Source organism: Alosa sapidissima, chromosome 24 (assembly GCF_018492685.1).
Source record: "Alosa sapidissima isolate fAloSap1 chromosome 24, fAloSap1.pri, whole genome shotgun sequence".
NCBI lineage: Eukaryota > Metazoa > Chordata > Actinopteri > Clupeiformes > Clupeidae > Alosa > Alosa sapidissima.
Genome location: NC_055980.1, coordinates 30,312,221 through 30,323,488, shown reverse-complemented (window position 1 = coordinate 30,323,488; position 11,268 = coordinate 30,312,221). Strand labels below are relative to the sequence as shown.

Below are 11,268 nucleotides of genomic sequence, written 5' to 3'. Positions count from 1 at the left end.
ATGACCACGGCACAAAACCTGCTCACATTACTGAGTAGAGTCAGGCAAGGTGAGGGCCAGGGCCAGAGCCAGCTACCTGTACAGGGCCAGAGACAGGCTGATCCCCGCCCTTCTGTGCAGCAGGAAATGGCCAGGTATGTGTTTTGGCTGTAGTGCTGTGAAGGAATGCATACAGTATAGCAGGGATGGAAATTAAAACAAATGTAAGTAATGTTTCAAGAACACATTCATCATTTCAAACAAAAGCACTCATTTTATTTCTAGTAACAATGATTGCATGCCTTGTTAATTTGCTCATGTTTCCTATCTTCAATAATTTCATCAATGTTCATCCAGCAAAAACAGTTATCCTAAACTTTGGGCTTTAGTGTATAACCCATTTCATTGTTTTTGACTAGTAGTGCAGTGCATCACATCTCTCCTCAACCAGTCAACAAATTAAAAGTTTGTGTTTTGCCTATGAGTAAACAAACATTTGTATTTTCAGGTCTTTTCCTGGGCTCTTTAGGAAGGAGGTGAGGGGGAAAAAAAGATTCACCCCCTATGCTCGCCCACAGAAGAGCTTCACCGTCAAGTTTCTCCTAATGGATGAGCAGCACTGCAAGACTCCTACGGGGGAGGAGGAGCTCCAGCTCATGTTGGCCGGGCTGGGCAAGCGATCTCTCGCATTGACAGAAAGCACTACCCACACAGAGGTATCCCTAGTGTTTTGTTACTTTGGTTGCTACAGTACTGTTTACCTCCACCAACACTGTCACCCTACATTGCCTTGGCGGAGGCCTACTTTTCTAGTTGTCATTGTGTTTATACTGTAATTTATGCGTTGCTCAGAAATTAACAATTGTATGATGAAATGTGTAAATCTAAAAGTTGTAACCATGTGGTGAATTGTGTTATGCTAGTTGACAGACTTACTGCTTGAAGCCTACCCAAAGCTAGGCACTATATCTGGGGGCTGGATGTTGCACAAATCCACAGGTAAGGACTGCTTCCTTACACTCAGTATAACTGTGGGCTGTGGATACAATCACTTATCTGCCGTGCCACACTGAAAGCTGCATTGATCTGTGCAGTTCTTCAGAGGTTGTATGTCAAGTCTCTGGCCTGTCAGGCCTTGTGCATTATTAGCTGTAATGAATATAGACCCTGTTGAATAATGTTGTGTTTTCCCATACCTAAGTTTTTCCCAAAGTTATGACCTTAGTCTAGAAAAGGTGAGATTTCTGTTTATTTGTATACTGACATTGTGTAATTAAATTCAACATACATTGATTTGATTTATTTTTTATCTTTAGACTGCAGAATGTCCTGTTTGTCGGAAAGACTTCAACATTAACGTTATTGAGGCCTCAGGTTGTGGATTTAGGTACTTGCATAGAAAATAGCATCTTATTCACTTTGTTCATAGTGTCTGAAATCTCCATTTGGATTCTTTCGCTTCAGGGAGGGCTGATACTTTCTGCTTGACACCAATCGCTACTGTTTGGCAGTGACATATATTACGCACTGTAATGAATTATTTGAATTCTCTGTTCACTGATTGGCCCATTTTGAGACAAAGCAAACACGGCTAATTCGCTAGTTTCCTGACTATATGATAGAAGTAAATGTAATTGACTGGAAGCACTGGGTGGCGCTAGCCTGGTTAAGAAAATGGTGAAATGTGTGAAAGTGTTAAGAGCTATTTTTTACAACTCAACTGCTTTGTTTATTTTACAACATTTGTTTTTGTAGAAGTGCAGCCCACGAAGGGAACAGGAAGACCTCAGCCCTCAGCCTTAATTCCTTTCAAAGGCAAAGTCTTTCTTCTGCTTACTCAGACCAGAAAAGTTAACACTACAAAGAAAGTGGTTTGTCTGTTTTTGTACATTTACTTTCACATCACTCTTGTAGTGTTTGTTACACCTGGGTCCTCATTTATTTGGCTTCTGTATGCAGTCGTGGGCAAGCAGTTAGGGAGTCGGACTTGTAGCCCCAAGGTCACAGGTTCGATTCTCGACACACTGCCACTCCCATAACTGGGGTGCCCTGAGCTTGGTAGCGTCCATAAGCACTGCTCCCTGTGTGCTGTAATGGCTGCCCCCTGCTCACATGTGTGATGGGTTAAAAGCAGAGAATTTCGTTGTGTGCACGGTGTGCTGTGGTGTGCTGCAATGACAATGGGACTTTACACTTACACAAAAATGATGCATGCTCTTTTTTGTGTTTAATTTGAAGTTTGGAGGAGATTTTGGAGTGGGTGACTCTTCAGGTGGATGATGGTGGTACCTTTTCTATAGTAGTATCGAGAGATGATCTTTACACGCGCGCGATGATGCAGTGGCAGAGGCAAAAAAGATCCTCTCCAAAACATAGACTGCGAGTCTCCTTTTTTGGAGAAGATGGCATTGATACGGGCGCCCTCAGCAAGGAATTTTTCACAGGTAACCTATTGGAAAGCACTATGTAATTGATGATGGAACAACACAGCACTTGTTTATCACACTAACACACATTCAGCGACATGCAGCTTTAAAATGGTGCTTTTGCAGTTTCTGCAAATTCTTTGTTTTTCAGAGATGATTGCTGAAATTGAAAACAAGCTTCTTAAATTTTACGCCTTACATTTATTTATTTATTTTTTTAACACATGTTTTTGAAATGCTTTGCACATCTGAAACAATATGCAATAATGTGTATCCTATTGTGTGTATTCCAATACAATGTCTTCAGCATCCTGTTATTTTTATTAATAATAAGAATCCTTTATACAATACCAATGATGGAATGTTACTTGTTTTCAGGGCTATTGTCCTCCACGCTACAACACGCGTGGTTCCAATGCTGGACCAATTGAGAAAAGGCATGGAGCTCTATAACATGAAGAAAGTGTTGCAGGCCCATGCAGACCTGTGTCAGCCTCTTTTTGTCCCAACAGAAGATGATGAGGTATTGAAAATACCACAGGTTTTCCTTTTTGTGGTGTGGTGTAAGCCAGTGTTTCTAACTTGCCGCAGCAAGTTAGAGGAAAATTTAAAAGCTAATAATTAATTGAATGAACTGAAGTCGTTCCCATTTGTTTTACTGTAATTTTATTCCAATAAGAATCTGTTGCATATCTGAACATTACTACTGTTATTAATATTTTATAATACAGCGAAGTGGCGGTTATATAGGTTTAGTCAGAATTTTTTTTTTTTTTTTTTTTTTTTTCGCATGTCCAAATTTCCGTCAAGGATTCCCGGGACACTGAAAGACCGGGATAGACGAAACTTGGTGGGCATGTAACCCCATATGGATAGCATGGAACCATCGTTTTTCGTTTTGATCTGTAGCCCCCCCGCTGTACTGGACCCCCCGAAAGGAGGGTAGGGCAGACACAGTTTTTTGTCAATATCTTGAGAACCGTAGGGCCTAGGATGACCAATTTTTTCCGTATGTTTGCCTCCAGGCGTCATGTTAACCCATTTCATGTGCACACATGTGCATAAACAGATACACACGCACACACATACAGTCTGAGTAATCATACGTATGACACATACTCACATAGTAGACATATGTACGCATGCATGCACATGCACAAACACACATACGCAGGCAAACACACAAGCACACACACACACACCCACACACACACCCACACACATAAACATAAACGTGTACACGCACACATGCACACAATTCAAGAATTTCTCAGAATTATGAACAGGCAAGATAGGGGTGGGGTTGTATAAAATGAATTTTACCTGTGAAATCTATGAACTAATCATGTTTTGGTACTTGTTGTCTAGCAGATACCAATGAGAATTGAGTGTGGATAATGCAATTTAGTGAGACAGTTAGAATCATATAGGCCTTTCAGCGTGATTTATTTTTGTGGAAAAAATGTGCTGGACTGGGCGGCGGTCATATTTTGTACCACTCTGCGGTACATCTAGTTTAGAATTGTCACAGTAGCCTATTCTCAGGGAGGTCAGCGTCAATCATTTTTGCTATTGACAATGTGTTTAGAAATATGTCTTCCATGGGGGGTCTTAAAGGGGAACTTGGCAACTATTTCAACGTAATAAACCCGTTTAGAAATCATTTGGATGGTTAAATGACCTGTTCCGGTGAAAATGGTGACTTTCCCTGCTGCGCCTAGCATCCTCAGGCGAAAAACCAACCTTGCAACATTGAGACTACCGTCCCGGAAAGAGAAGTGAGAAACAGGAAACTAGTTTTAAATCGTGTTTCTTACCTTGTAACATCCACATAGTTCTGCCAAACTTATGCTAACCGTTCGCTAGCTTGTAAACAAATCCATGTGCTTTATCGTTGCCTTTTCCCACAGTTTGAAATAGCATAATGCACAATTTCTCCAACAGAAGGGGAAATCCTGCCAAGTTTTCCTTTAACTGCAATCTGCTGGCGTGTCTGCTCTGGTTTGCTAAAATTGTAGGTTAACACCTTTTGCCTTTGTGTGTGTGTGTGGTGGGGTGTAGGTGGATGCAGCCTTTCTTCTGGAAATCTGCCGACTACAGTCTACAGTGACCAAGGCTCTATAAGGTACAGTCGGGAGGTCACCGATATGAACAATCTCCAAGATTTCCTCCAAGAGATCGAGGATTGTGGTATGTTTGAACTGCTACTATTTTAAGGAACACTTTTATGTGTTTTTTTTTTTTTTTTTTTTTTTTTTAAAAGTCAGCAATAATTGTGGTGCTTACTGGTTCAAGTTCACACTAACACACTTTTTCATTAGATGATGGCCAACTGACTGTTCCAAAAGTGATGCAGTGGCTGACGGGACAGGCACACAAGCCGGTCTTACCCAGCAAGAAGAGGGACTTCGATGTGTCTATACAATTCAAGCATGATTGTGATGGACACGCAATTTGTTTTCCGACAGTGAGTGCTTGCAGTCGCACTGTGACGCTTCCTGTATTGCACATGAGCACAATTCAGCAGTTCAGAAATATAATGGAGATGGCCTTAACCCACGGAGGCTCCTTTGTTCATGGTCCACGGAGGCTCCTTGATTGTGCATGTTTGGTGAGGGGGAGGGTACTTGATCAAACCAACTGCCGTCACTTCAATTACATGGCTTCCAGGTCTTGATATTGCCCATTTTATTTTAGACATAGGCCTACTCTTTACTTTATTATCGCTCTAGTTGTATGTGAATGTGTTGAACTTAATCACCACATATTGCAAGCAGTCATTTTCATTCAATTATTATTATTATTATTATTATTATTATTAATAATAATTTATTTGTTTTTTTATATTTTTTGCACTTAAGCAGATATGTTGAATGAAAGGGCAAGACTATATGGAGAGCAAATCCATAATGTTCATGTTGTAACTTTTTTCAAATGTTATGTATTTGGTTGTGAAATTTGAATTTGTTTTATGTGTGTGTGTTTGTTCAGATCAACTGTCACTGTTCAGCTCTACTGTGATCACTGTTCAGATTCAAGTAAAGATCACTGTGAAGGCTTTCCTTTCCTTTATTTCCTTCATAGATAATAAACAAAAAAAACACCATTAGACATGTGGCCCAGTCTAAACAGAGCCATATCCGATTTGGACACTTGCTAAAAACAGTGTGAACAGTCAGCCCTAAAAATTGGATATGAGAAGGAATCAGATTCAAATCAGATTCGCCTGCAGTCTAAACGCAGCCATGGAGGGAGGCAAAAACATTTCCCCCCCACCCTGCTATGACTCATTAGACCTACAGTTATGGGTCAACTCTGGAGTGGGATGCTACATGAGGCCATAATTGAGAAGCCAAAACCTCATGACTAAGGATGGGACGGGGTGGGCAGCATAGGGCTCAGTGAGTAACCTAGATATCAACATTAATAAATGAAGATATTTTTTGACTTAAGCAGAGATCAGACTCTTTACACCCCACTACTCATCAACAACAAAGCAGTTGGAACTGTGGACACACAAATTCCTGGGCACAACAAGAAGTAGGGATCTGAAATGGGACCCACACCACCATCATGAAACGTGCCAGGGAATGGTCAAGTGGGTTTTGTCATTTCAGCAATACACAATATACAGCGAGACGACACTACCATTGGTGCAACACTTAAACAGTCCTGTGCAGAAGGCATTTGGGACAGGTCACATATACAGTATTTGGCTACATTAAAAATACTTATGCTACATTCTAGTGCACATACATTATAAAAGATGTACATTCATTGTTTTTCTTGAGGTCGGTTAATACATCTTCCCATATTCAAACTGAGTTATATAGAGCCACTACAGAAAGCATTCTCACATTCGCCATCACTGTGTACCCATCTTCCTCTGCAACACTGAAACTCAAACTGGCATTGTAAGGACAGCAGGAAGGTCACTGGTCTAGTGCAGATGCCTGTAAGCTCCCTGCAGAATGATGGTCAGGAAGCAAGACAGCAGGTGTTTTTTTGTTGTTGATGGTGATCAACCTTTTATTGAAACCACTGATGCCACTCTTGACATATGTACCATTTCCTCCTCATTCATACAAGTACTGTAAACACCTCTCTACATAATAATGAGCAGAATACCTAGCAGATGGTGTCTAAAAACAACTACACACACATGTAACCAAAACAAAGTACAGACCCATACCCAAGCAATCTCAAACAGAAAAAAAACAACAAAAAAAACACCTTAATCATCCTCCACAGGAGATCTGAGTCCTGTGCGACTGAGGTCATCATATTAGAAAGTAAGCCAGCCTTTGTTGGACAGAGAGTGAATGTGGAGGCAGCCACTGTTGTGCCATAATTTTCTTGGTAGCTGTTGATCCTGTCAGCCAAATTTTCCTCAGCATTTCAATCAGTTCTAACTTAGAGCACATCATTTCACAATCAGTTCTAACTTAGAGCACATCATTTCACAATCAGTTCTAACTTAGAGCACATCATTTCACAATCAGATAATGGGACCCAAGGGAGCAGGTTTGGTCTCAGCTTTGGTGGGGACACGTCCACAACTCCTTTGGTGGGGACACGTCCACAACTCCTTAACTCCTTTGGTGGGGACGCGTCCACAACTCCTTAACTCCTTTGGTGGGGACGCGTCCACAACTCCTTAACTCCTTTGGTGGGGACACGTCCACAACTCCTTAACTCCTTTGGTGGGGACACGTCCACAACTCCTTTGGTGGGGACGCGTCCACAACTCCTTTGGTGGGGACGCGTCCACAACTCCTTAACTCCTTTGGTGGGGACGCGTCCACAACTCCTTAACTCCTTTGGTGGGGACACGTCCACAACTCCTTTGGTGGGGACGCGTCCACAACTCCTTTGGTGGGGACGCGTCCACAACTCCTTAACTCCTTTGGTGGGGACACGTCCACAACTCCTTAACTCCTTTGGTGGGGACACGTCCACAACTCCTTTGGTGGGGACACGTCCACAACTCCTTAACTCCTTTGGTGGGGACGCGTCCACAACTCCTTAACTCCTTTGGTGGGGACGCGTCCACAACTCCTTTGGTGGGGACACGTCCACAACTCCTGTTGTCACCATAGTTTGAGTTGGATTTAAATTTTATTCCATAACGTATTTTATCAATACAATATCAGAATTATGATAGGTGATGGCCCAGTTGAGGTGAAGTCAGGATTTCATTTCACAGCTTGTTCTAAGTCCATGACTATGCACATGACAAATAAAGAAACATGAAACTTGAATGGTGCTGGCAGAATGGACCACTTGTTCAGATCCCTTTGAACAAACAGGATCGTTTCTAACTCCTCTCATCTGACCCACTCCCTGTTCAGCTTGCTCCCTTCTGGCCGCAGGTTCCATGCAATAAGGAGAATGCTGAGTGCAGCCCACAAACTTAAATACTTCTTAATACTGTGCATGTCTGTGTGGATGTACTGTGTGGATTCAAGTGCATGTATGTGCACATCGCCTAGTCAAATTACTGTGTACTACAGTAAGTTCATTTGGAGAATAATTCTGGACAATGTTTCATCGGTTTTTCAACATTCATTAAGATTTAGTAGTATTTAGAAGTATTTAGTGTCTGTCATGGTTAAATGTTTAAGAATTCCACCAAAGTAATCTTACCCAGACCATGTGCCTTTACTAGGTTTCACCACATAACTTGTAAAGTTACTTCATTTACTTGTAAAGTTACTTCAAAAACATGATCCTCTTGGTTTTGCAAATCAGCCCACAGTTCCTTATACCCAAATCATATTGACAGTGTTGTACTGTGACTGGTTCAAAAGTTCATTAGTTAACTAATGGATTATGGTGTTTGTAGTGTCCATGAACCAGCATGGCCTTGAATGGCTACGAAATCCTTACCCATTGCAACCAATTTCCCATATTGAATGGTCTCATTTGCCTTTAGATCATGTCTGGTTCAAATTGTGTGAGGTAAAATTTGTCAAATTGTACTTTTCATAATTGCACAGGTTCTAAGATGACCTCTAAAGAACACCCATGGGACATTTTGCAATGTTAACATGTCATTGTTAACCAGGCATATTGAGGAGTCATTAAGAAGTGATGGGGGTGCATGAGAACCCCTCTGGGGACTAGACTAATCAGTCTTGGAATCTTGGGGGAAAGCTCAAGATAAAGTGTCATAAAGAAGGAGAGATCAGAGTCAGACCTGGGAAGCAGACAGACACAAACACGCAGTTGTATGTTCCAAAACGCTTTAATTGAAAATGGCCAGTTTATGTATCAGTCCAGTTACACATTTGATGTAGAGAACAGTTAGGTATTATAGTCTTGCACAAACAACAGAAAAATACTTATGAAATGTCTTGCACAGCAAAAGTTTCAGAACAGTACATACTGTAGACAGGCATATATATATACAGTATATGTGTGTGTGTGTGTGTGTGTGTGTGTGTGTGTGTGGGGTGTTGGAAACAGAAAGAAAAAAACAAGGGCATTGCTCTTTACTCAACTGCTCAGACTGATGCCAAATTCAGCATTCAAAGGTATTTGTAGCAATTTGTCATAAGATTTACTCAACCACTGCTAATTCTGTTGTCACAATCTGCATCATTGCTATATACAGGTCCCTACCAAATGATTGGGATGCTGCAAGGGGATTAATAACAGACCTCACAGCTTCCATTGTAGCTGGAGACAGGGGGCACTCATGTTCTGGGACATGCACGACAAAGTCATTTCTGACCGCACCAAATGACTCCCAGTCCGTTCCAAACAACTCTGGGTTCTGTGAATAATTTTAAACAGACGACAAAATGAGTAGCAAAAACAAATTGTGATCTATGTAACAGGCAAGCAAGGGTATAACATAGCCCATCTCAAATGTCTTATATATTTTAAATGTAGCACCACTTGAGTCCATGGTGAAACATTTTGTCTAACTACATACCGTGCATATGACTGCAAATGACAAATTCTACTTGACTAGACTGCACATGATATACTGTACCTCCAATTCTTCAGTTTCGCCATGGGACATGTGCCCCAAAACCCAGAGTTGGTTGGGGGTAAGACCACCTTCCGTCCTTAATGGGTGGTCATCCCCTGCCTCCACAAACGTGTTTAGGCTGTCTGCCAAACAAGGGAGGAAGACATGATAGGCACAAAACAGATGAACAATGTTTGACAAATCCAGCAGGCCTTCTTCCTCGAGGCTGTGCAGTACCTCGTAGTAAAGCTGGGTGACGCTAACCCAGACATCTCACCACAACTGCTCAATTCTAAAGACAAAATTACTACAATGAATATTCCGACAAAGTTGAACATTTTTCTGTAACAGACATTTTTCTTATCTACATTTTTCACATCAATAGCTGACATCTAATGATTTCGTTACTAGTGCCAGAAATAACTTACTGTTTACCTTTGATTATGCACACTCTCTCCAGCTATGAAGCTACCTCTTCCCGTGCCTTTCACACTGAACATGGCTTCAGCATCCGCCACATTTTCGACCCCTTCATCACCCCTGACCCTAGACAGTTCAGGAATAAAGTTGCCATCAGAGCACTCATAATTCATGTATATACAGTAGATCATAAAAGTGAGTACACCCTTTGCATTTTTTCAGAATAATTTTCTCTTATATCTTTTCATGGGAGAACACTATGAAATTGTCATACAACTCAAAGGGTGTCAGTGTACAGCTTGCATAACAGAAGTTTGTTGTCCCATGAAAATCTCAACATACCACCATTAATGTAGCCTGGATAGTAATCCAGACACAATAATCGTTCAGATATTAAATATGAATTTCTTTCAGATTATGGGTCTGGCACCCTGTAATAAGCGGCGAGCTGCATTTGAAACCCTCACTGAACGCAATTGGATAATTTTACGATCAATCACAACAAGGAACGATTCGAGCCAGCACTTGTGATCAGTTTAGCTCGCCTTTGGCCCGCCTGTATCAGATACACCGATTTGATTGGTTACCACAAAAATGTGGGGTAATGTAACAACTAGTCGGTGCCAGAGTCTCTGCAGGCACAATTCAAAATGTGCTCTCGCGAGATCTCTGGACTTCCAGGTTACCATTAATGTTGAAACAGCTGGTAACAAAACTAAGTCCCACATCCAGCAGTGAACATTTCATAATCATTGTGCCCAAATTGACAACATTTTGTTGAGCGCCATTATTATACTCTGCCTTATTGGAATTCAACAAGGATGTGCTTGTTGCTCCTGTAATGAAGGTAACGGTGCTCACACAAAATATTTACAGCCATTTACACTTTGGGCATAATTAGGACATTTTCGCTGTGGGGTGTACTCACTTTTGTTTCAACTTTAAAGCCCAGTATCTGGAGATATTTATAAGCTGTACTGGACTCTAAAATTGTATAAAAGAGTAATTTCTATACTGTTGTCTCATGAGAATTCATAACAGAATATTTGCAAAAATGAGAAGGGTGTACTCACTTTCATGATATACTGTAAATACATTCATAAATGCATTCACATATTAAAAGAATTAAGAAAAATACAAATTACCTGGAAGGCCAACCGTACTTTTCTACCACTTTCAGAAAAAATGAAAGAGCCGTGCTTGATCAGTTATTTGTTGCTGGCTCCAGGTACGTGATCTGTACAAACAGATAAACACAAATGCTTGTGATTCAGGAATTGAAAGCCAGTCTGATACATCAATATATCAATCATGAATAAATCACTTCACTACAGGCCTATCACCCAGTCCTACGAATTGTCTTACTCTGTCTTGTCTCAGTACAATGACATACCTTTCTGGAGTAACCGTCAATTGCTCCAAATATGACCATGTTGTACCTGGAAAACAAACACACTGTACTTT

The 11,268-nt window shown here is 41.0% G+C and overlaps 1 long non-coding RNA gene across 1 annotated transcript; it reads left to right on the top strand.

Annotated features, from left to right (window-relative positions):
* Positions 1–1,565: 1,565 nt before the first annotated feature.
* Positions 1,566–5,176, top strand: LOC121699824. The gene is made up of 4 exons (XR_006027045.1): positions 1,566–2,423; positions 2,784–2,928; positions 4,467–4,595; positions 4,727–5,176. It is a non-coding gene; the product is annotated as an uncharacterized LOC121699824 (long non-coding RNA).
* The last annotated feature ends 6,092 nt before the right edge of the window (positions 5,177–11,268 follow it).